At 39.3% G+C, this 24,364-nt stretch overlaps 1 protein-coding gene and 1 long non-coding RNA gene across 6 annotated transcripts in view; one reads left to right on the top strand and one right to left on the bottom strand.

The window, feature by feature from the left end:
• CNOT2 (CCR4-NOT transcription complex subunit 2) overlaps positions 1-24,098 on the bottom strand; it is an 84,688-nt gene extending 60,590 nt beyond the window's left edge. For 2 of the 5 annotated variants that reach the window (XM_068190196.1, XM_068190198.1), the window contains exon 1: positions 23,694-23,823. The gene's annotated coding sequence lies outside the window, so the exon portion shown is untranslated. Of the gene's footprint in view, positions 1-23,107; positions 23,130-23,693 lie in introns of those variants that run through there. The other 3 variants (XM_068190199.1, XM_068190197.1, XM_068190200.1) reach the window with 3 other exon arrangements.
• LOC137473999 (uncharacterized) lies at positions 1,295-4,021 on the top strand. The gene is made up of 3 exons (XR_010999097.1): positions 1,295-2,231; positions 2,592-2,703; positions 2,942-4,021. It is a non-coding gene; the product is annotated as an uncharacterized lncRNA (long non-coding RNA).
• Positions 24,099-24,364: the final 266 nt, after the last annotated feature.

Genomic DNA, 24,364 nt, shown 5'->3' with positions numbered 1-24,364 from the left:
ACTAACCCTAATTAAACTTTACAGTGGAAGGAGAAAGCTGTTTTGAAAATAACCCTAAGGACCTTACTCCTGGTAACAGGACAAATTACCCCAGTCAGCTGTATCCAACTTAATAGGACATAGACAAAATTTCTGGGCAATGGGCCTAAAGTTTAGTCTTCCATTGAGAAGAAAAGGAAAAAAAAAAAAAGGATGCTTCAAGTCAACTATACAGTTTCTTGAATCTCAGTTAAGAGAACCCTATTTTATTCCCACAGAAGAAGATTATCATCATCATACCTTAGTGCCGTAGAGAAGCCAATCAATCAGGTATTTTACTGTTAGCACATCTGCATCACTAAAAAAAATCAGATACTTCCTCTGTGACACTTGCTTCCTAATTTCCATTGCAGTGTCTTGAAATTAAGGGAGACACCAATTAATTTCCCAAATGGCCAAGAGACTGGCCAGTCACAAAGCCTGAAGGAAAAGGAAGAGGAAAAGATGAATGCTTCAGAATAAAATTATTTCACCTTTCTCTTCCTTTTTGATAGTAGAAAAACAGGCAATAAAAAATCCTTTCTCTCTGTAGTGCAATGAAATTTTATACAACAAAATTCCACAGTGACTCCAGAAAGATAAAGGTAGTGACAAACTGTAGGACATGTACAAATGGTAGGACTTGTGGCTAAGTGCATCAAAAACAGAAGAGAGTGAGTTTGTTGTGGGTTTGGATTAGTTGTCTTGGGTTGGTTGTCTGGGTTTTTTTTCACTTTAGTGAAAGGAAAACTGCAAGCAGGGTGGACAAAATGGGCAATATGAACCTGCTGGGACACCTACAGTGACAGCAACAGAGTGAATACAAATGGGTCATTAGAGCTAGAGGTGAAGCTTATAAAGCCTTCAACTGTGACTATTTTCCTTCACATCTGAAAAGAGAGTAAGGAAAAGCTGAAGCCAAGGTCTCCAAGCAGTGTAAAAGCCACCTTATTTGGGAAATAAAAAAAACCCTAAAAAATAAGAGGCAAAAAAAAAGGATACTGTCAGCTAGAAAACCTGTCAATATGAGACCATCTGTTTTCAGGTCAAACAACACAGGCAGATCCTCTACAACAAATACAAGTGCACTGGCAAAACATATTCCTGCCTATCCCTAAACTCTAACTATTAAAATTTCTCTGACTGTGTCAGGACAGCCAGACATAAAGGCAACACCAAGAATATCCCCCTAGAAGGGTAGAACTCTTGACCTTTCTTTCCTACAGCCAAGAAAACAGAAATCAGCAATGAAGCAGAGCTGTGCTTCAGCCATACCTGCAGGTAAGAACAATCTAGCTACCACACAGCATCTGTGAAGTCACAGGATGCTTCCCTTCCCTCTTCTGTTTCTAATACACAGGCTACTGCCATGCCTTCAGCTAAATCCTGGAACAAAGCCATTACCCTACTAACACCTGGGGATTGTGCTCTCTCTGATAGACAAAGATGACTGCAGGCCTGTACTGTATTATGAAGTTACTTCATTCCCAGATGATGTGGGAAAGACAGATCCACTACTATGCCCCACAAATCCGCAGCCGGGAGCACATGCCCGGACAGGTTAAATAAGCAAACATCCATCTCTTCTGCTATTGAAAAGCTTTTTCACCTTGCCACCATGTTTTGGCCCTGTCCTGCAATACACAGAGCCTGAAGAGACCATAAAGCCACTACCACAGATGCCAATGGCAAATAGATTTAAAGGCCAGAAACTCCAAGTAAAAAACTGCACAGCTCAGGGAAAAACAAAAATAGCCAAGTGTTGTTAGTAAACAGGGGAGGGCACCAAGAATACCCCAGCTAAATACCACTTACAAATAAAAGAAGTCTCTAATTCAAATAGCTGTGAGCATACAAGGATCGCTGTGTGAACACCTATGTGACTCATGCCTCAAAGGTAAAGCCATCTCCACATCTGTTGAAAATCTGCAAAAATATTTTTTGTTTGTTTAGTATAGTTAAAGGAGTACTACATTCAATTAGATGTTTGGCAAATAAGTTAACAGGTCAACTAAGTATTTGTCCAACTGTTTCATGCAGGATCTAAGCTCCAGCTTTAGAGCACATGCAGCCTTTGGCACAACGTGTGCAGAAATAGAGCCAAGACAGTCCCAACAGCAACAGCCCAGCCCCTGGAAACTGGGAGCTCAGCACACATCAACAGCACTCATCTGAGCACATCTGCAATATTAATGTTTTTTTGTTTGAAGTTGGTCAGGACACAACATTGCAGCTAAACCAATTCATACACTGAAACTGAATTTCATTTTATTTCATCTAATAGATCCTGACTTCTCCAAGTTTTCCCCCGTTTAATTCCTCAAGCATTATATATTTATGTGGAGCTATAAGCGCACGCCTGGGCTAGACTAGCCCAGTCAGGTACTGATGCAGATCCATTCCATTTTGTTTAATTTATTCAAACAACACAGCCCAGACATGGGTGTATCTTTTTTCTCCAGTTGCTCCATTTAACTCAACACCACAGTACGTTACCCCATGCATGTTTCAGGAATTTCATCCACTGACGGTTAAGTGGATATTAAGAAAACTCCAAATGCCCTTATTTTTAGATTGTCAGTAGAGCAACTTTACAGTAATGCAGCAACAATATCAGAGCAAAATAAAATTGCAATTCACGATAAACAGCTACCTATCTCCTCAGAAGGACTCAGGAATACAAAGGTAAGGAGATATGCCTTCACCATTAATATACACATACTCTGTAGAGAATCAAGAGCACATGAGTTCACTAAATACCCCTCGTGGACTTTATTAAACCATGAACAGTGGTTTATGCTCTTGTCAGCCCTGCTAGCAAACAAATGCCAAATCATTGAGGAAAGTTAATTCAAAATATCATTAGCCGTTTTGCTTTTTTGGCTTGAGAGCACTTTGCAGATCACTGGTTTCATTCTTACAGGCCCTTTGCCGTTCATTCGTGGACGTTGTGCTCTGCTCATGCACTCCTACCTGCCCAGACCAACCAGTGCACAAGAGCAACAAACAAGCACAACAGTCCTGCCCCTGGAGAGACAGCAGACAGCACAAGGTCCTCCAGAAGAACAGAGCAGCAAGACCTTTGCTGACAAGCAAAGGTTTCTGCAGCAAATTGTAAATCAGTAAGTGATATGCAGGGGGAAAAAGTGTATTTGAATAAATAAAAAGGCCTCACGGTAAAGTATTTAAAATGCATTACTGGAAAATATCAACTTAAAAACAAATTAGCAGTGCCCTTTCAATCACTCTTCTACTTTATTTTTACACAACATACTCTTAAGTGGAAATGTCATACACACAACAAGCCTCACTGAAGTCAAATCAGAAACTTATGACTTAAGCTATGTTTAGTTAGGGATTGAAGTCAATCCCTTCCCCAAAGCAAATGCTTTTACACACAGGGAATTTTACTGAGACCAACAGGGTGCAGACCATTTTAAATTAGGGTCTGAAAATAAAATTGTATCCATACCTCTTTTTGTAAGGAGGGAAAGAGGGTTGTAGAAGAGATTTTCACCTTTCCCTTTGTTTTTCCCTCCTCTTGTTTTAAACAGACAGCAAGGGAGAAAAATTCAAGGAGAATAATACAAAAAAAGCACACCATGATATATAACATATATCATAACATATCCTTAATGCAGGAATTTCAAAAAAAGTTGGGTTTCACATTAAATATCACAGCACAGTCTCTTAAAATTGAATGTTTAACTGAAAACTGTCTTTGCCCAAGTACTAACAATTTAGACTTAACTGCTTGTATCTAGACATTGGTTAACAGACAAAACAATTTAGCCTTTGCATAGCACTTGTCCTTCTCTAACTGCAAAAATCTAACTGCATTTAACATGAAAAATAAGCCTATAATTACTCCTTCCAGGGCCCATCCAGATTTTACACTCATTTAATAAGATGGAGCAAGGTAGTACTGACAATTAAGCAAACTGCACATCTCTTCCAGCTGATTAGTGTCCAGGTTATTTTGCTTTTGATTAGAAAAAACACCTTTCTATTCCTGATTAGTAAATCCAAAGTACCTAGAAAAAACATGAAGTTTATTCATTTCATCTCTCATAAACCTGCTCAGTTCTCAAGTCAGTGAACTTGGCTATTTAAATTGGCATAGCTAAACGGCAAACTTTTCTTTTGATGTATTGCAGGTGATCATGCGAGAACTCTTTGGGTCTAACTATTGCTTCAGTATTGTCTATGCTACCCCACTCTCAATTTCTTGATGGACCAGAACAGTAATTGCACTCACTAGTTCATAAGGCACTAGAAACATTCAGATGGCAGCTAAAGAAAAAAAAACAAAAAAAACTTTTTAATGTAAGCACAGACACATCTGAAAGCACAATGACCTTGTAATTAAAATTGTGTCATTACACAGGCACTCATAAATGGAGCTACACTGAGCACTCCTTTATTTTGCAATACATTAAGAACCATTCTTTTAAGGTAAGATACACTAGAACATTTAAGACTAAGTCAAATTTCATTATTACAAATGTTACTATGTATGCTAAATACTTCTCCTGCAGTATTAAACATCTAGAAATGAGCACCCAGAGATTATCTTGACTATATGTACTTAAGGTTAAAAGATACTTATCATCCAAAAGCATCTAAAAAATGCTCAGAAGTGAAGGATAGAGGTCATGATATTTACACAGATTTAAATATAAAAATATATAGTATTTTTAGGAAGCTTTCTCAGTAGTTTCATCCTCAGCTACATTCCAGTACGTCTTGCTACCTATTTGACAGCCTTTTGTCCCTTAAAAATAGCTGCTGTAACAATACAATAACAAAACAAGTACTCAAAACCCTTTCATAGCAAATCTATTAAGAAATAATGCTGGTATAATCTCTGTTCTTATACATATCTGGAGTCTGAGTATGTTTTAAGTTACAATATCAACATGCAAAACATTTTTGAAAGTTCAACACACTCTTCGAACAAAAAAAATAACAACAAATTAAAAGATTTGAAAAAAGCATAACATAACAGTTCATGATTAATTAAAAAGATGATTAAATAATAGGTCTCTTTTTGAGTTTTCTTTTAGTTAAATTGAGCATGTCTATATTCATTTTTGCTCACTTTAACAAGAGGATAAAGAGAAACTGAGACCAGAGGAAAAACCCCAATGGTCTCAGACAGTACCGTTTAAACACTGAGAGCAACAGATTGGTAATACTGTAATCCCCATAGTCCCTAAGACTGGCAATGGGAATTAACATGATAGGAGCTAATTTTTCTTCCTTTGCATATTATCGAAGAGTCTCTAAAGCTAAAATTCTGCACTGATTTTTTTTTTAGTACTGGACAGATCTTAACCAGCTGAGCGTAGGGAATTGTTAGCATATTTTGCAACTACGCAGAAGAGCAAATCCCAGGTTTATACTCTTTACTGAAAGGCACGAGTTCCTTCCTTCAATTCCTCATTATGGATAGAATGCTAAGAATGCAGCTTCTGTCTCTATTTAAAGTTTGAGAAGTGAGACAAACAGAACTTACTATAGAAACTGCTATTCTTAGCAAAATAAATTCTGTAAGTCTATTATAATGGACACTCAGCCTATAGCAGCCAAGAGCTCGACTTAGGACTTGCTGCTACAGAAGTCTGGCTCCTGGAAACAGACACACTTGAAGACAAAAAGTAATTTGATTGTTAGGAAAGTATAAGAAAACTACCTTTGGATAAGACAGGCATACAGATAACAAAACAAAACAAAAAAACCCACAAAAAACCCAAACAAACAAACAAACAAAAAAACACTGAGAGGCATGTAAGATGGCAGATTTGAAGATTTTCCTCCACAAAGCTTAATTTTGCCATAATTCATTTTGGGTACTATTTTGGGTTAGTAGCTTACTAAGCTATATCTGAACAAACTGAAGTTATTCTGAAAATGGTGTGCAAAAGAAGTATACTTGCTACAGTTGTAAAGAAAAAGGGCACCCTATATAGAAAGAATCTCACCTCAGCTTGGCCAGTTTCCAGTGGATACTCAGTGAACGATCACATTAGTCACACCATGAGCAGACCAAAAACATCTTAGTTCAACGACATGTTTAAATTAATTGCTAAGCCAAGCTCGTGCTTCATCTATGAAATTCTCCCATCTGTGACCTCCAAAACTTCATTCTGCGGGAACTCCCAAGAACAGTAATAGCTTCCTAGACCATGCTTAAGCTGGAGAAGAACACAGCAAGCTACCTGAAATATCTCTTTAGAAACTGGTTCCTCTTCTCCTGATGTAGCAGCTCTAACTCAGCTGCCTTGCTGGAAATCAGAGATAATTGTTAGAGCCTAAGGCAGTGCTTGCAAGCCTGTCTAGCAAGGAACAGTTTAAAAATTACTTTCCTCATTTATAAGAGCAGGCTCTGCCAACCAACTTCTCCATTGGTTCTTACAGCAACTTTCTAGCCAGTTTAGTGACTTGCCGGATCTCTTGGGTTTGGTTCAGTTGCTCACTTCCCTGTCATACAGGTACCTGTGCTGGCAGACCATTGTTTGCCAGGAAACATTTATGAACGCAAAGAAAAAAGGAAGCACAAAGCTTTTTGTGCTGGTAATGACCATAAATAGCTTGCTCAGACATGGCTGTATCAAAGCCATTGTTCTGCAGCTGATATTTCACTCGGAAGGCTGACACCAGAGAATATGTTTATATTGTTCTTCCATGATCTCTGTCTAGGGGAAAGCAGCATTTTGCATAAACAGTTTCTGTGTCTTGCTTCCAAAACAGAAAATGTGACACTGTTTTAAACAGCCCACATTGTCCAAAAACTTAATTTCCACATTTTTTCTAAAATCTCTCCATCTAATGCTTTTTGCTTCTGCAATGGGTTGACCTTGACTGGATACCAGGTGCCCACCAAGCTGCTCTATTGCTCTCCCTTCCCACATGCACAGGGGAGAGAAAGTAAGAGAGAAAACAACTCTAGAGTTAAGTCCGTTTACTAAACCAAAACCAGAAGTTTGCACATGCAGAAGTAAAGAGGAGAAAAAAAGGTTAATTCTCCACTTCCCATCAGCAAGCCACTTCCCAGGAAGGAGGGCTTCAGCACCTGTAGCACCTGCTGCTGAAGGCAAACTTTGTAAAATAACAAATACCACCCCCCTTCCTCCTCTTTTTCTTAGCTTTTACATGAGAGCTGACTTCATATGGTATGGAACATCCTTTGGTTATTTTGGGTCAGCTGGCCTTGTTGTGTCCCCTCCCAGGATTCTGCCCATCTCCAGCCTACTGATGTGGGGGAAATGTTGGAAATACAGCTCTGATGCTGTGCCAGAGCTGCTCAGCTGTAGCCAAAACTGTGGTGTGTTATCAACCCCTTTCTAGCCACTGATGCAAAGCACAGCACTGTGAGGACTGCTGTGGGAAAATGAATTCATCTCAGCCAAACCCACTACAACTGCCTGTGGAAAACACCTTTTGCAGGCTATGAATGGTTAACACCAGTGTTCTCAGGAAACGACAGATAAGTAAAAATAATTCTAAGAGACAGAGCTTATTCCTCTTTGCCCTTGAAATGGTGAGCTGCAAGACCAGCTGCAAGGAATCAGAGAAACCACAGAAATTAAGAACAGCTTAACAATAATAACAACTTCTACTTTATAAACCCTTAAACAGCTTTCAAGGGACACCCTCCTTAGTCTAGTCTTTAATGGTATCTTATTATCAACTTCTAGTACCTTCCAAGACACTGAAAGGCAAACAGGAGATTCTGAATCCATTCTCCTGCTCCTAATTTAGCTGCAACAGTGGAATCCCTGGATCTGGATATTTACTGTTCACAACAACCCTCTGGCAAGTTCCTTGGAGTTAACTGAGGAAAGCTAGACTTAATGCCTAAGTAAATGTCCATGTTAACCCTTTAACAGAGACCTTATTTACTTAATGGGTTAACAAAGACATTAGAGACAAGACCTTATTTAAAATGTCCATCAGGTTGTTTTAAGCATCCCAATAATCCAAAGTGTTCACTTAACAAAGGTGTACTTTGAAACAAATAGAAGACAGTACTCTGTATCTCCTATCTGGACACAAGTTAAAGATATGTTTACATGGATATTATGCTTTTAATGTGGTGTATTTCCCATAAGAAGGTTCTATAAGGAAGACGCTCATTTGAGAATTGCTTACTTAATTCTGCAAAAGAAAAATGTACCATATCCACAATCTCAGGTTATATTATCCCTCAAAACAAATCTATATGTAGAAAAGCCCAACTGTCCCATTCTGGAATATATACCTGATGGCATATCAGTTTAGAGTTTTCAACTCATGTTTGCAAATTAAGAGTATACATACACTTTTCACTAAAGAACTGGCAAAAATAGGAAAAAAAAAATCCAGAAATCTCAAGACTTCTCTGTAACAGGATGAAGACACATATACACATACACAAAAGGAATCTTCACAACTATATTTATTAACTACAATATTGAGAAACTATTGGTTTTAATACTGAAATTAAGTCCTGTGAGGCTGACACGTAACACAATGGAAAATTCACTTTTAAAAGAATTGACCCTTCAAGAATTTTCAAAACCACGTGAAACGTAAGTTAAAAGTTTTAAGTAAAGTATGAAAGAGTGTCATGATCTTTTCTAATTGGTCTAGTTAGGTAAAAACCCAAATGAAAGAAACTGTGTCAGTAGTTCACTCCTTTGAAGCACACCATGATTAACATGTGTCAGTTATATGATGTACATGGGAGTAATGTATGTCTGCAGCCCCAATGGATGCTCCCTTACGCATCTATCTCTTTCCAGATTTTTTTCCATTACATTTCTTAATTATCCAGAACTTTTAAAAAAAAATTCAAGTAACTGTTTATAAGCAAGTCCACCAGTTTATGTAAGCCCATCAGTATCAAACATTATTTTTACAGTTAGAAAGTCTAATAGACATTTTAAAGAACAAAAACATCAGAACGATAAATAAACACTTATAAAACTCAGTAATTCTTGAGTACATTACAGACTTGAAAAAAAACCACAATAAAAAAGCATTGAAAAAGTTGAAGAAATATGTAGCCTGATTTTGAACTTTGTTAGGACAAACTGGTGGCAAGTACTATAGCTCACATTTTAAGGAGTTTTTTACAAGTGAAGTCTGTTCCTTGAGTTAACTTCATACTGTCAGCATGGTGGCCCAGTAGGGACCTTTTCACAATAGATCTCAAGAGAAGTTCACAATTAGAGGACACTGAGTCATTGAGCAAAAATTACATATTGCAGACTTTTTATTCTGAATGTTCTACTCCTAATCCAATTTATACTGTTCTGATTCATTAAAAAGAAAAAAAAAAACACAAGACACTGTAACTTAAACATATTTTTTAGTCAGAACTGGTAATCATTTATATATGCATCTGAAAGGAGAAGCACAGACTGAGACTGCAAAAGCAACACCGTACATCCTTATAATTTTATACATCAAAAAATTATCACATCTCTCAACCAAAAGAATCGAAATAAATTTTCTGAAGTACAAACTCTGGCTTTGTCAGACAAAGAAGTTTGAAGAGGAAAGATTCCAGAGGTGCTGTGCCTAAAAAGCAGCCAGTAAGCAGTCCGTGAAGAGCCAGTAATCAAGCCATAATTCAATACAGGCCCTTCACCAAGAAGGACAAGCACCACAACACAGGGAGGATATAATGGCAGAAAAGAAAATATGAGTCCAGAACTGATCCCTAGCAGGACAATATGCTAACCATACTCCCATTTGAGATCTTGATAATCGCTACTCACACAGGCACAGAGGCAGTCTTCAAAAAATGCATAATCCCATAGGGATCCTACTGACTATACATTGTTGCATGGGGTCTGGTTTTGGGTTTTTGTGGGGTTTTTTTTTCAAGATTATTCAAAGATTTCCCAATAATTATTATACTGTAATTGCTACAGTGATACCAGGTTTATCAGGGTTCTTATGCTTTAGCACTGGTCTAGCAGCTCTACTGCCTATTTACATGGGGAGATTTTTACCAAAACCTTGGGTTACACACAGAAAACAAGACCTGCATAGTAAGAAAAAAATATCCCTATCTGGAAATTGAAGCATAAAAAGAGGAAGTTTTAGTTCAGCAACTCACAATGTCAGCAACTCACACATTTAAGAGCATCCTAGTGAAAATCCCCGATTATTATCTGCAGCACATCTGCACAACATAAAGCCGGGCTATAAGTGTATTGCCACAAGCACAGTCTGAAAAGGAGGACATGGGTACAGCAACATTTACGATTTCCCTGTGACCTGTTACACACATTGCCCTAACACACGTACTCTTTCAGTTACACATATTCATTCACAGAGCAAAGGCTCATTCTGCTGTATGCATGCACTTTCAAGGATACTCAAGCACTTGCACTTCGTTACCTGGACTTGCAGCGGCCTACAAGCCTACGTATTAGCCAGCTGAAGTCAGAAGACTTAACAGCAACTAAGTGGAGAAAGATATGTGGGATAAATCTGGATCTTACAGCTGACACCCTAAAACTTACAGCTGAGTCTGGGTATTAAGTCTCACTTGTAAAACACAAAGTGGAGAAAATTAGTCATATATTCCTTAAATAAACACCTTTACTATTTTCACAATAGTTTTAATGCAGGTGAACACACCAAATAAAACTAAAACCTTCACCTCACCTGAGAACATTTACTACTCTTGTAACAGTTTCACTTTTAATTGCTTCACCCTACTTCTCATGACATAATCCTCCTATACCCTTATATAGAAAGTATCTTCATTTACAACACAGTGGTAGTCATTCCTCAGCCATGAAGTTACAGCTAACTGCTTTCCAATCAATTTCTAAGAATATCAATAATCTTCCCATAGACACAATTTATCTCCTAAAGTGACATGTTCTTTCAGGAAAGAATAAAAATCAAGAGCACAAAAATACTTTTTCTAAGCATTTAACTCCCGAGCCATTTTCAAAAGAAATCTTGGGTAGATAGCCCCCTTTGAAAACTCGCTATTTTCAAGTTAGGATTGCTGAACAAAATCCTGTAATTTGAAGTTTAAGACAACATTTCTAAACTAAGGATTTTCAAGGAATTTTCTAAAGCTCTTCTTATGCTTCATGTTCAGAACAGCACAGTAAATTGCATGCACATGAAATGCACTTTAATCTGGGCGTTGTTTAAAATTGCCTTCAAATGCACTACTTCGGAAAAAGAAAAAGCTACAAAAACATACCCATTCAGTCTTACTAAATTAAGACCATCTTAAATTGTTACAGAAAGCACAGGCAGTAATATTGTATTGTATAACAGTAGTCATTAAGACCCCATATTCATTCACTTGGCCAAATTACAGAATGCATAAGTCTTTTACGACTAAACACAACCTTTAACCATCTTTTGGGCAAAACTGATCAAAATTTTTTTTTTTAGAGCAGCTAATATAGTTCAATGTTTTTCAATAGAAAAATAGCCCCCTCCAGCTGAGAGGGCTAAAAATCTAGACTGTTGGGATGCTCTTGTACTTGAATGCTGTGCAACAGTGACAAGTTCAGTATGTTTTTGTCTTAGGAAACCACTGTGCACCCCCACAATGAAGACCTGCTCAAATCTGTTTCAGCTGCAAGGCTCTGCATCGCCATGCTCACATGCTACACTGAGATCGTGCAGGCTCTCGGCTGATCTACAACACATTTCCTCTTCTTGCACAGGACTGCTGTGCGATGGTGTGGATGTAAGCTCAGCCATGATAGCTAAGGACCTGTCATCCTAGGACTGAGAAATGCTTGTCATTGTCTTAAATACCAGTTGGGTGCTATCAGGAGAATAGCTAGAACACAAGGGAGGAGGAAACCAGAATAGGAATTGCAGCTCAGAATAGGAACAGAAAAAGAAACTGCAAAGAAAAAGACAATGTGTAAGGTGCTGATGGGTAAGCAGAGAGGCCCAAAGACCCAGACACTATAGCATGCAGGGCCTCAGATTCTGGACCCACCCCTTCTGGATTTTCCCATTATTTTGTTCAACGGAACACGGACCACTGCCAAGATCTACCTCTGTCCTTTTCTAATTAATGGCACAGAAACTATAGAGAGAAAATACGTCCACCTAAGATGTTTAAATGCCGCATATGTAAACCAATTTTATGTCTGTCCATTAAGGTTTGTATTTTCATTTTTTTAATAATGCTGAGGGATCTACACACAGATTTTTACAAGTGCCTTCTGCTTGAAATATTTCACAAGTCTATGGAGAAGCATTAACTATTCACAGCTGCAAATTAAATGAAGGTATTTATGTTATGAAATACTAAGCCAGTGTCTCAGTTTCTCTATTTGTAATGCATGGCTGTCACTTCAGTGAAGCAATATAAAAATGGAACTTTTCAAAAACATATTATAAAGCACTTCCATGAAACTGCAATGAAGAAATTGGAGAGAAAACATTAACCCTGTATTTGCCTATAATTTTGGATAACATGATCTGAATAATGGGATTAAAAAATAAAAACCTCAGTGTGAGAACATCACGAAACCTCTCTAACCAATGAGACCAGAGTGCTCTGGGGAAAACACTCTTTGATCAAAAAAACTGTATAATGGTGACATGCAGATGGAACCTGAGTTAAGATGCGAAAGAAAGCCTTCATTCCAGCATTCCTTGAATTCAGACTCCTTTGAGTTTGCAACTTCAATGGCCACTGAAGCAGGGTTTTATGTACTGAGGGAGGGGTTTGTTTGCAAAAAAAACTTCACTCATTTAAACAGTGACCTATATCCCTCTCAGTTTATGAACTGAAAATGAGACAAGTCTGACATCACAAGACAAAAACTAAGCATCAGGAAGAACAATGAGGTGATCCAAAACTTCACTTTTCAATCTTAAATTGTGGGAGAAGAAATGAAACTCAGTGAAAAGAAGCAATGAAAGACTAAGAAAAGCACAAAAAAGCTCCAAACAAAAACCAACCAACAAACCATAAGAATATATAAGGCAAAAAAAGAGAGGCATTCTGGGAATACAGGAGATAAAAAAAGAGTGTCTTGCACTTACCTAAGCCCCTGTCTTCAGACAAACCTTTAGTTCTCAGCATAATGTGCCTATATTAACACTGGAAAGCCTTCATGACTTGATGGAACAGAGCTGCTCCTCTCCAAGTTTATGTACTAAGCCAACTCAAAGCTTCTCACACTAAGTGAAAAAAAACTTTAAAACTTCTAATTGCTAAGATTTTAAAGCATACTTGATATTAACCAATACATGAAGAATATGACCATATCAGCAGTGTCGCATAGATTTCTATCACTTCAAACCTCAAATTTAGATTAGATTCTCATAACAGATGTGTAATTACAAGGTATCACTAGGAGTCCCATTCTTACCCCGGGGACACATTTTCATTAGTAATCTTGCCATTTATAATTCTTTTTGCCCATTTTACTTTGCCAGTTTGGCAGTTTCCACAGAAGTCAGACTGCTGTCAGGAGCAGGACCTGGCAACGTTTCCTGGAAATGACAAGGCCTTGCTGTGGAACCCATTCTATTAGCAGCTGTCTATCTCATTTTAAGATAGTACCCTTACCACCACTGGAGTCTCACCTCTGAGAGAAAAATAGAGAGGAGAGAGAAAAAAAAAAAAAGAAAAGAAAGAATTATACTGTGGGCAGAACCATGGCAGTTGCATTCATACAGAAGAAACACACCACGAAAGGGAACTTTGTTTTGCAAACCAAGGCAAAATTTCGTACGTCTTCTGGGTTTGACACTACAAAGCATGAGGGCAACGGATTAAGCAAGACTATTTTCATTTTTTTTTATTAGTTTTGTATTAGTTTAACACTGACAACTGACCTATTTTGAATGGTCTTCATGCATAACAATTTCAGAAGCTTACCTTCTCAGCAAAATTTGTCATTCCCTGTGGTCTTACGCACTTTTTGCTTTTCCAGTAAAAACAGTAACAGACACTTTAGAGTGTCACTACAATTATTAGTGAATAAAAGTTTTCACAGAAAACATGTTCACTGCCAAAATACTCATATCTCAGAAGGTTCAAAACATACCCATACAATTTTATAGCATGCCATGTCAAGGGGAACATTAGAGGGATATAAGCTTATTCTGACCCTGTATTAATCAATAAAATAGACTATCCATTCATTCTATAAGCTGCAAGTCAAAAAGGTACATATTGAATAGGCCTCACATAAAACTTCAAAGTTTTGCTTAATTAGACAGGAAAGGGAGGTTATGCCATCTTCCACAAAACTCTGAAGCTTTTAATAAATAGCAAGTTATATGATGAGTGAGGGATAAACACAATAATTTAACAAAGATAAATTATATTAACAGGACAACAAAGTGTTTAAAGTAAAAAGTGTCTACTGGTTCTCACACCAAAATAAATGGCACATTCTTTTCATTAAACTCCTCTCACTTAACAATCCCCTATGAACTTGGTGACACCAACAGTTTCCTGACACAGCCCTACTCAAACCAGGCCAAGAAGGCTCAGTGCAGGACCTACTTCACGTTAGCAGTCTCCTCTTACCAGTGAGCAGATAACAGACAGCTGTAGTGAGCTAACTCTGGGATATACTCTTAAAAAAAAAGGACTGGGTGCAAAAATGCTGAAATACACAACCAATACATTATTCTCTCATTTGGCTCCCTGGGTACTTACTGAAAAAAAAAAGAGTAAGTAATACCAGACACAACAGAAGAACAAATTTGCTTTAACAATATGTTCTTTATATATGTTTTCTTCTCTACAAGAAGAATTTTAAATGACCAGCTAGGTCTGGGCTGACAGACCAGGATCAGAACAACACGGCATGGTCTGCACACCAGAGGCTCTTCCTCTCTCCAACACTTCCCTCCCTTGTCCACCTTCTCCTTGCCTATCAGAGGTGCATGCCTGCTCCACCAGGGCCCAGGCAAAGTCTCAGCCTTTCTATACAAAGAACAAAACCTATACACGTAAAAAACCTATACACATCTACCTGAATATGTATATGTGTTGTTTGGCCTCAGGATGGACAAAGGTAGCCCATACTTTGCCAATGGTAACCCTAACACTGAAGCTTGGGCATCTGGTGTCATAAATACCAAGCTTTACATTTTCAGTCTTTCCAGATTACCTCCATAGTTAACAAAATAAAGTCTGAGGGCTGACAGTGCTTCTCCTGCCCCAAAGTTATGGATACCTGGCCTAGATATTGCTGGAAAATCAAATAATTTGAATTGTTCAGATAAAACAATCATTAAAATCATCTACAAACATCTCATTTATTGTTAAAGATGCAACCTAATCAAGAGATTGCCTGTTTGTTTAGTTTTACAAGTATCTATTTCTTCAGATCCCTTTGAATTCATTCTTCACTGAAGTACCAGATCTCACAGGGAAAGAGAAGGACTTTGTAAAGTGAAGCATGTGGGGTGTCAGTAAACAGCATTATAGAAAATTAACTTTTAGAGGGACACTAATAGAATAAAGAATGATTGCCTCTGTTTTGTCCTCAGACTTTGAGATGAATTTTCAATCCTCTACTCTGAAATTTCAGCTGTGCCCCTAACATAAAAGCATAGCAACTACTACAAGAAGTGGTGAAAAATGAGAATCAAGTTACTCAGATAAAGCTGTAACTCCTGATAAATTTGATTTCTGTCCCTTATTTACATATGACAAGTTTGTTCTGTACAGGTGTCATCCTATCAGCAAGACATGATGCATTTTATCATCTAATTTAATATGTTATCTGCAGCCTGAATTCATAAAGCATGAGAAAAGCCACATTAAAGAGATCAAAACATTGCTACGACTACAGCAAGTGTACAAAAACTAACAGAACAGTGTAATTTGATCATAAATGTCACCCTTCTTTTCAAGATTTCAAGTTTGCCCTCAAAGCTGCATTAATATTATTATCATCTCATTTTCATGTCTGCAGCATCCAAAGGCTTGCAGAACTCTTACAGTTGCAGTGCAGAGCCAAATTAAGTGAGAGCTCTGAGAAAGTGAACATACCCATAAGCAGGAATCCACAGAGCTTCTTTAGGGAAACAAATGTCTACTGAACTATAACTACCTTTCCAGCTGTTGTTTTGCTCAGATATGCAGAGGAGTAACATACTTCACCATGCAAACAAGATATCTAATATTCTTAAAACTACTACTCATTCCTAATACAAAGCTACTCTTTGCCCATAGACACTGACTGCGAAAGTATTTCAGATGTAAATATCCACAATCAAAAATCATGTAGGATGTGTTCCACTTCATACCAGTGGGGATGAAGCCTCTAGGTGCTAACAATACAAGATGTGTTACATAAGACTATGCACTTATTTTTAGAAGCACATTACAAAATTAAGTACTGCACTGGAATCTGTTGCAGAGCCATGGACAGTTACATCAATATGCACAAAGAACAATTGCTCAGCTGGAGCAGAATATTAGATTCGATTCAGACTGAAACTCAGTCCTGACAGTCCCAAAAATACTGAACCATCTGAGACTATAAAATTTAACTTACATTCAGTAGATTAAAAAAAAACCAAAACCCCTACTAATCATGAAGACCTTTGCTATGAGCAGCATAATTAATAAAAATTAGTTTCTTAAAAGATTTGTTCTGTTTTGTAACACTTAAACCATGATAACCCTCAACTTCCTTCTTTTCCAGATCTCTCTGTGACTTTCCCCCCACTTCAGGGAAGAGTTGTGGTACAGATGCTCTGAAAGTCTGCATGTGTTTACAGGATGCTTAACCAGCTGCCATCCTAGCAAATACATACCTGTAGATTATGTCTGACTACTTCTTTTACATGAAGGTGCACTCATTTGAAATTCCTTCCTTCACCTAGACACAATTTTATTAGGTCTGTAGGACCATAATTCGAATCTTAACTGATTTCAGTTTCCATATATAAGCATATTTATATAAATTCAGTTAACTGTTTAACTTTTGAGTTAACCCAAAGTTGGATTACCTATATGAGTTATTATAAATTTTTATATTTCGTGCAGTTACAAACATAAATTAATCCATGAAGCACATTCTACTATCAAGAGTTTATTCATTTACTACCACCAACCGTTTACTCATTTGCAGCCTCTGTTACTCCTCTCCAGGCTCTTTCCTAAGCATATTAACATCAGGGCCTGTGAAGTACTTTTAGTCTACTAAGTTTTAAAATACACTGCTCAAAATGGTTTTGCTTTAATAACTGGACTCGGCAGATGCAGGTATTCTTTAGTATAGAAAAGGCCAGCAGCTGGACACTGGAATACATTGTTAAGGGGAAGTTAAAAATGTCTACTCTTAGTGAGCCACACCTGGTTACCAACCAGACCTACACTTGGCCATCCCAGTTTTCAAGACGTGCTGGACTCTTGCTATAAAACCTAATTCAGACTAGTGTAAAATTGAATCTACCCTGTGGACTGTAAAAGAACTGCCAGTTACTTTAAAAAAATCATTTAAACTAGTTACACGTCTTTCAGAGACAATAAAAGATTAGGATAACAGCTAATAGTAAGTGTTTGCAATTCCTAATTAAAATACTGGTCCCGATGAAAATACTACTTGCCATCAACCATATACTGCTTGTATTCACAGCATACACTGACCTAAGCTAAGCTCAAAAGAGCACCAAACTTCTGAAAACTAAATTTTATCCTTGCAAGAAATTTTGACAGTCCCTGTTCCATTATAGATGTCTCACAACATTTATGTTCCTGCCTAATTAAACTTCCAGGAAATTGGGGGAAACAAAACATGTATTTATTGTCCAAAACATATCATCCTGAAGTTTCCAAAAACAAAACACACACAAAAGAAAACCCAAAAAACTCCAAACAAGCAAAAAAAAAAAAAAAAACCTCCATACCACAGTACCATAGGAACCTGAATTCCTGAATTTACTTTGACTTCCACCATGAAATAAAAAGTAATACTGACTTACTCTCATGTGTAATGCTGATCTTGATCGATTTCATCTTACTGGAAATGTGCATCCACATCCAGAAAATAAGCCAACAAATTAAGATTTCAACATAAGGTACCTTTCTACTTTAAAATAGTGCTTTTGACATGTTAGGAGAAGTACACCACACAGCAAAGTATCAAGACCAGTACCAACACTGCAATAAATAATCACATATCTCATTAAAAAGTTTTTTTGAGTCAAGCAGTTTTACAGATAGACACAGTATCGCAAGGTACTTTAACATTCAGAATTTCTCATCACCTTGTCAGTCTTTCAAAAGTTGACACTGCTTACAGCTGATTTCTATTTGAAAACCTTTCAGATTTCCAATTCTCCACATCACAAGACATGGTACAAACAAACATTCAAGAGATTACATTCTTCTATACATTTTTAGCCTACTTGGTCATTACATAAAATACTTGCTTCACAGCTATTTTCCTGTTTTACAATGTTTTCAAAAAATAAATATTTATATGCAACAAGTACTTTCTCACAAACCTCATCACTACTGAATGGTAAAAGACTTCAAGCATATACCCAAACAAGTCCCCTACACAGCAGAGCAACAGAAGGAAGGTTGGCAGACATTTTTTCCATCATTATAATTCTCTGGCAACATTTCCTTTTCAAGAGTAGTTTTCACAATTCAAATAAAAAATGCCTACAAGAAATAAGTCATTCTGCCCCAAACAATGCAAGGTTTTCATAAGCTGGAAGGGGAAAAATACTATTCCATTGAAGCTCAAAGTAAAAACTCACACAGTCATATAGACAGCAAGACAAGTACACAGTTCACTGACACAAGCATTAGTTGCTCATTTTACACCACGACAGGCATTTTCCTACAACCCTTTGACAGAAAAGATAATATATGATATTACATTATCATTGTCTGTGTTACAAAGACAGCTTTAGAAAAACTTGTTTGCCAAGACATTGCATACAAATCTAAATGTTAACATTTTAAAATTAAAAATAGTTGGCTATAATGAGTCCAACTGCCTCTTTTTGGTGAATTAAAACTCCCTGCTATTGTTTCCAAATGCACACATATTTAGATTGTAATGAAAATATTGTGGACATGCCATTCTGAAACATGTAAGGACAAACCAGACAACTGCCACCTACTGAACTTGGTATAGGGCCATTTTGGGGAGGGTTAACATTGTTTTTGCTAACGATATGGATTAACTGCTACTGGTATGTGTTTCCACAAAAATCCTGAACCAGGCAAGTGAAACACAGGGAACCATTATCCTCTTATTACAGACTAGAATTTGGCTATGAATTGGTTAAATGACTTACCCAGAGCAACCCATCACTTCAGTAGGTAATGCACACAGAAAGCATGGTCCAACTCAGCCCATTGGATTACTGTCTGCTCAGCAATAGCAATGCAAAGTAAGAGTTTCCATTTTATGTACCACAAATACAAGAGCATTTTATATCATTTGATGAATAGCTTGACCACAGCAAACTATATTCAAGCATCACTGACTGATCTCAAGTGTATAAAAAAATCAGAAAGTGTGATTTTAAAAATGCTTCTGAAGTTAAATAAATGAAGAAAACCAGGAAAAAAATCCCAAGTGACATGGGGTAAAAAATAATACTTAAAAATATCCCCCCATAAATCATCCCAAATCAAAGGGGAAACAGGAAGAAACAATGGTTTACTTACTACTGAATTTCTGATTAACAACTCTTGCATTGCAATTTAACAAGAGAAGGATGTGTCTGAAAAAATGTCTTCATTGAATAAAATTTTAACCTATCAGCATAATTTGAAAGGAATCCTCCTAGGAAATGTAGAGTTGTGAAATTATACATATTAGCACTGCAAAGAGCAATCAGAGGGCAGAGTAACCAAGGGGGAAAAAATAAAGCACACTTTTCTGTAATGCTACTGATAACCAATGCTACAACAAGACAAATTAAGGGTTCTCAATAACCCCTTTGGACAAGAACCACTTACACCTTGACTTGGAGCCTATTACACAACCAGACCAGAAGATGAGCTAGTGAACAGCACCACAATAAAAATATCCTATTTTATCAGAGTATTAAAAATGAAAGATAAAATATATATTATAAGCAATATGGACATTTTATGGCTGGGTTTTTGGTTAAGTTTTTTTTTTTTTTTTTCATTTTTGCATATACAAACACAAAAATATTTTCAGTCCTACGTAAGAATCTCTTGTTGATTAGCACAGACCATGCTTGGTATAAATACACCTGCTCCAAAACCAAAATTCCACAAGGACAATTTAAAATATCCTACTGTGCAGTATTTTCATTTGACACAATTCTTCCTACACTATTATAATGCTCAATAAAAGCATAGTTGGCTGTCAAAATACACTGTCCATCCTGGAAACTCATGCACAAAGTTAACCCTCAGCATGTAAGCAGGTGCTTTTAAGGCACAGAGACTACACACAAACTTTCAAGTGTTCATATGTTCAGGTGCTCTTTTCCAGGACTTGGGTCAGGAGACCAACGAGACACACACAGACACAGCACCTATGTGCTGAAGCATATCTGAAAAGGAAAAAAAAGGGAAAAAAAAGGCCAATTCTACTCAGGAACGACAACTGAAACAAGTTATATTGAATTGTTCAGTGCAGTGCAACTGAGTCATAAATTTGAAGCAAATATATTAGCAGATTTCTGCTGTATAGCAGAATGCTCACATACTTTTTTTATTTATGTCTCAAAAGCTCAGATAAAGCAAAGTTAACCTAACTTCAACTTCTATGCTTTTGTCAGTCCTTGAAATTTACATACACACTGTATTAATAGCAATTTAAAATGAGAAAACATGTATCATGTACAGAACAATCACTTAAATCTGTCGTAAAAATATTGATTTGACTTCCTAAGGTACTGTACTTTCTTAGAAACTGGTAAAGGGCTTTCTATTTAAGCAAACATTTATAAACAAACACAATAAATGTGGCAAATACTCTGCCAAGAATTTAAGAATTTTTCTTTTTTTTCTTTTTAATAACACATTTTTAAGGTGCCTTTTATTCAAGCAAATTACAGCTTTAAGGGAAGACATAATTTTAAAAGTTAGATACAGGGGTCTACTTCCTTTAGAATAAAATTTTTTATTTGGTGCACTTTCTATACTACCTCATAGGAAAACAAGCTATTTAATATTTCTTTTTAGTGTACAGATAAAGTCAGAAACCTCAGGTGATATAAACCTCTCTTTTAATTCAAATATGGTGTATTTTAAAGTTCTATTATCTTCTTGAGTTCATAAAAAGATGGAGGTAGAAGATATTTTTGAATAAACAAAGTTATGATACAAGGCCCCTTTAAAACCATAATGAGGTTACTACTTAGCAATTACTACACAACAGACCTTGCATCAACTTGAATATTAGGGTAATTTTTAAGAAAGCTACAAGAGAGGCTAAAAAAGCAATAATGCTCCTGATTTCAAAGCTAATCTCTATCCAGACAGAAATGCATTTAGAAATATAAAAAATTAAGCAGAAATACTTTCTGAGATCTAAAGGTCCACTGCAGGCACACAGAATTTTCATATGAAGCTACTAAGGTAAAGACCAAGATTTTCAGGTGGAAACAGCCACTTATGGGACAATTTTTCAGCATCAAACTTCAGGACACACTAGGTGTCCTGTTTTTTCCACTAAATGACAATTATCTAAAACTAGATTCTGTTAAAGAGAATTCAAATCTGTTTTTTAATATAAATTTCTGGAGTCTCTTTATTTTCAGTTTTTAGCCAAGGGCTTTTCTTTCCTTTCTTGATAGAACTGACACACAAATAGATTGCAATAACAGTAACTACTTTGACAGCAACATTACGTTTCTAGAAGAGATGTGTAGACAAGGTTTATCTACTACTACACTCTTAGCTTTATCAACAGCTTGCTGAAAATGAAATGGAAATACACTTGCAAGTCAAGTCAGTCAGCTCTTGACAAGTGAGTATTCAAATCCCTTTCTAAAATCAGAAGCAGTCAACACCTTGAAGTTTAGCGTACCAACTGAATACTCAACATAAAGAAGAGTGGAACTGGGGGACAAAAAGAAGAGGAAAAAAAGGCATGGGACAGATACATCATGTTCAAGTTCACATAACTTGATCCTGTGAGCTATGTTCTATTAATGTGTCAGTATAAGAGAACTTAAAGTACATCAACACATACACAACAATTCTTCCAGATCCAAAGGAAGACACCTCTGCAATATAAACTTCTACAATTATTTTGCTCTTGCAGGTCTTCCCAAGTCTGAAACAAATCCAGGTTTCCCAAAACAAAGTTTTCCAATAACAGGTATGACAGCAGGTTTGAGCATCTTAATCTACCTTTCCCCAGCTGAAGAGTTAAGACTAGCAGCCAGTCACCAGCACCAGATGTTGCTGCTGTGCAGGCACACAGGAGTGTCTCCTTCACATACTCAAGCCACACAAACACATATACGTTTATGAAAGATACACAGAAAGTTCTTATCCTCCCCTGGGGATAAAACAGTGCAAAGTTGGAAACAACTTTTTCCCTGATAATAAAGACAGCAGAAATTAAACACGCTTGTGTTAGATTTGATTAAGCAGCAGAAGCAAATACCACCTTACACAAACATATTTTCATTTTCCCACATTACAGAGCCTCCAAAACAAAGTTACTTGTAACTTCACCGAGAAAAACCCACCCTAAACCCGAGAATACTCATTAGTTGGTACCTTGTTTTCACCAGAAGCATACATACACTAACTAGACTGCTAACACTGACACTTGCATCTTTCTCCCCGCCCTACTGTCCCCCTTTTATCCCTAACCTGTCACCCTGTGCCACCTCCTCTCCCAGCACGGGTCAGGTTCACGCCAGAGCTTGTCAACGCCGCCCAGGCGGGCAGGGGAAGGCTGGTTCCTTCCTCCGGCGCCCGCGCTCTGTCCCTTTCAAGTTTGTTTTACAAACACGTCCGAGGGAAAGCCAGAACCTGTTTACACACCGCCTTAACCACCGCCAGGAGGAGAGTGAAACAGGCGCAGGCAAAAATAAAATAAAAAATAAAATAAAATAAAAAATTTCAACCGAAAGCCAGCCAGCAGCACCCCCGTCTCACCCCCTTTCTCCGCCCGGGGCCCGCGGCGCAGGCCGCACGGCCGCTCGGCGGAGCGCGGGGCCGGCGCAGCCCCGGCCGTGGGCGGCAGGTTCCGCTGCCCCGGCGCCGGGCGACGGCCGGGCAGCCCGGCAGCCCCGCGGGGCCGGGCTCGGAGGGACGGAGGAATCCTGGGACCAGCCGGCGGGGCGGCGGCGGGAAGAAGCCGTTCGGGCGGGCCGAGTGGGCCGCAGGGCGAGCTGCCAACGGCGGCCGCAGGGATGCGGGGCCCAAACACCGCCGGGCCGCGGCCTCGCCCGTCCCCGGAGCGGCGCCCGGGGGCCCCGCCGCCCGCGGCCGCGGAGGAGGGCGGGGGGCGGCAGGCCGGGCCGGGCCTGCGGCTGCGCCCCCGGCTCGGGCGCCGCGCGTCCCCCCCGCTCCCCCTCGGAGACAAAAGCAAACGGAAACACGGTGGGGCGGCCCCAGGTCCACCGAGCCTCGCCGAGGGCCGCGCCGCCGCCCGGGCCTCCCACATCGGGCCGCGGCCGGGACGGCGGCGAGGCCCGGGTCGGCGGCGGGGCCGGGGAGGGGCGGCCGGGGCCGGACTCACCGCATGAATTTTCTTGTCCCGCGAATCCAAGATGGCTGAGTATCCAGCACGGAGGATGCTGGGGGAGCAACCTTTACCCTCTGACCCGGCCGCCGCCGTGACCCCGCCGCCGCTCGTCCCGGCCGCCAGCGCCGAGGGGCGGGGGCAGCGCCGCTGCACCGCCCGCAACGGCTGGGCCCTGCGGAGGGGCTGAGGGGGACGGGGAGGAAGGGGAGGAGGAAGGAGCAGCCAGGCTCCCTCGGCTGCGCTCCCTCCGCCTCCCGCGGGAGACGCGGCCCAGTGCTGGGGGCAGGGCCCGCAGGCCGCGGGGCTGCCGGATGCTGCCGCTCTCCGCCGGCCGCACTGAGACGCTGCTGGCCGGGGACGCGCCCGCCTCAGATCCCGTTCTCTGAGGGGAGAGGGCGGCGCGCAGGCCTGGAGCGCCGGGCCAGATCGGGGCGTGGGGGTGAGCAGGGTCAGGGCGCAGCGGGGCTCTCCGACCCTCCCTCCGGCGCTGCACCCCCGCGGCTGCCGGGGGCCTCTGGAGACCTACCCCGGGTGGACACGCTCCCGTGGGAAGCGCCCCAGCTTCCAGAGAGGGTGTCCCATCCCCCGTGGTCCTGCTCTGTCAACTCCCTTTGGGCTGCAGAGCGCAGAAGGAACGGCCTGGCCTCTCCGCAGGCTGTGCATTA

Source organism: Anomalospiza imberbis, chromosome 5 (assembly GCF_031753505.1).
Source record: "Anomalospiza imberbis isolate Cuckoo-Finch-1a 21T00152 chromosome 5, ASM3175350v1, whole genome shotgun sequence".
Classification (NCBI taxonomy): Eukaryota; Metazoa; Chordata; class Aves; order Passeriformes; family Viduidae; genus Anomalospiza; species Anomalospiza imberbis.
The sequence above is the reverse complement of the archived record's forward strand: the minus strand, read 5'-3'. Positions and strand labels throughout refer to the sequence as shown.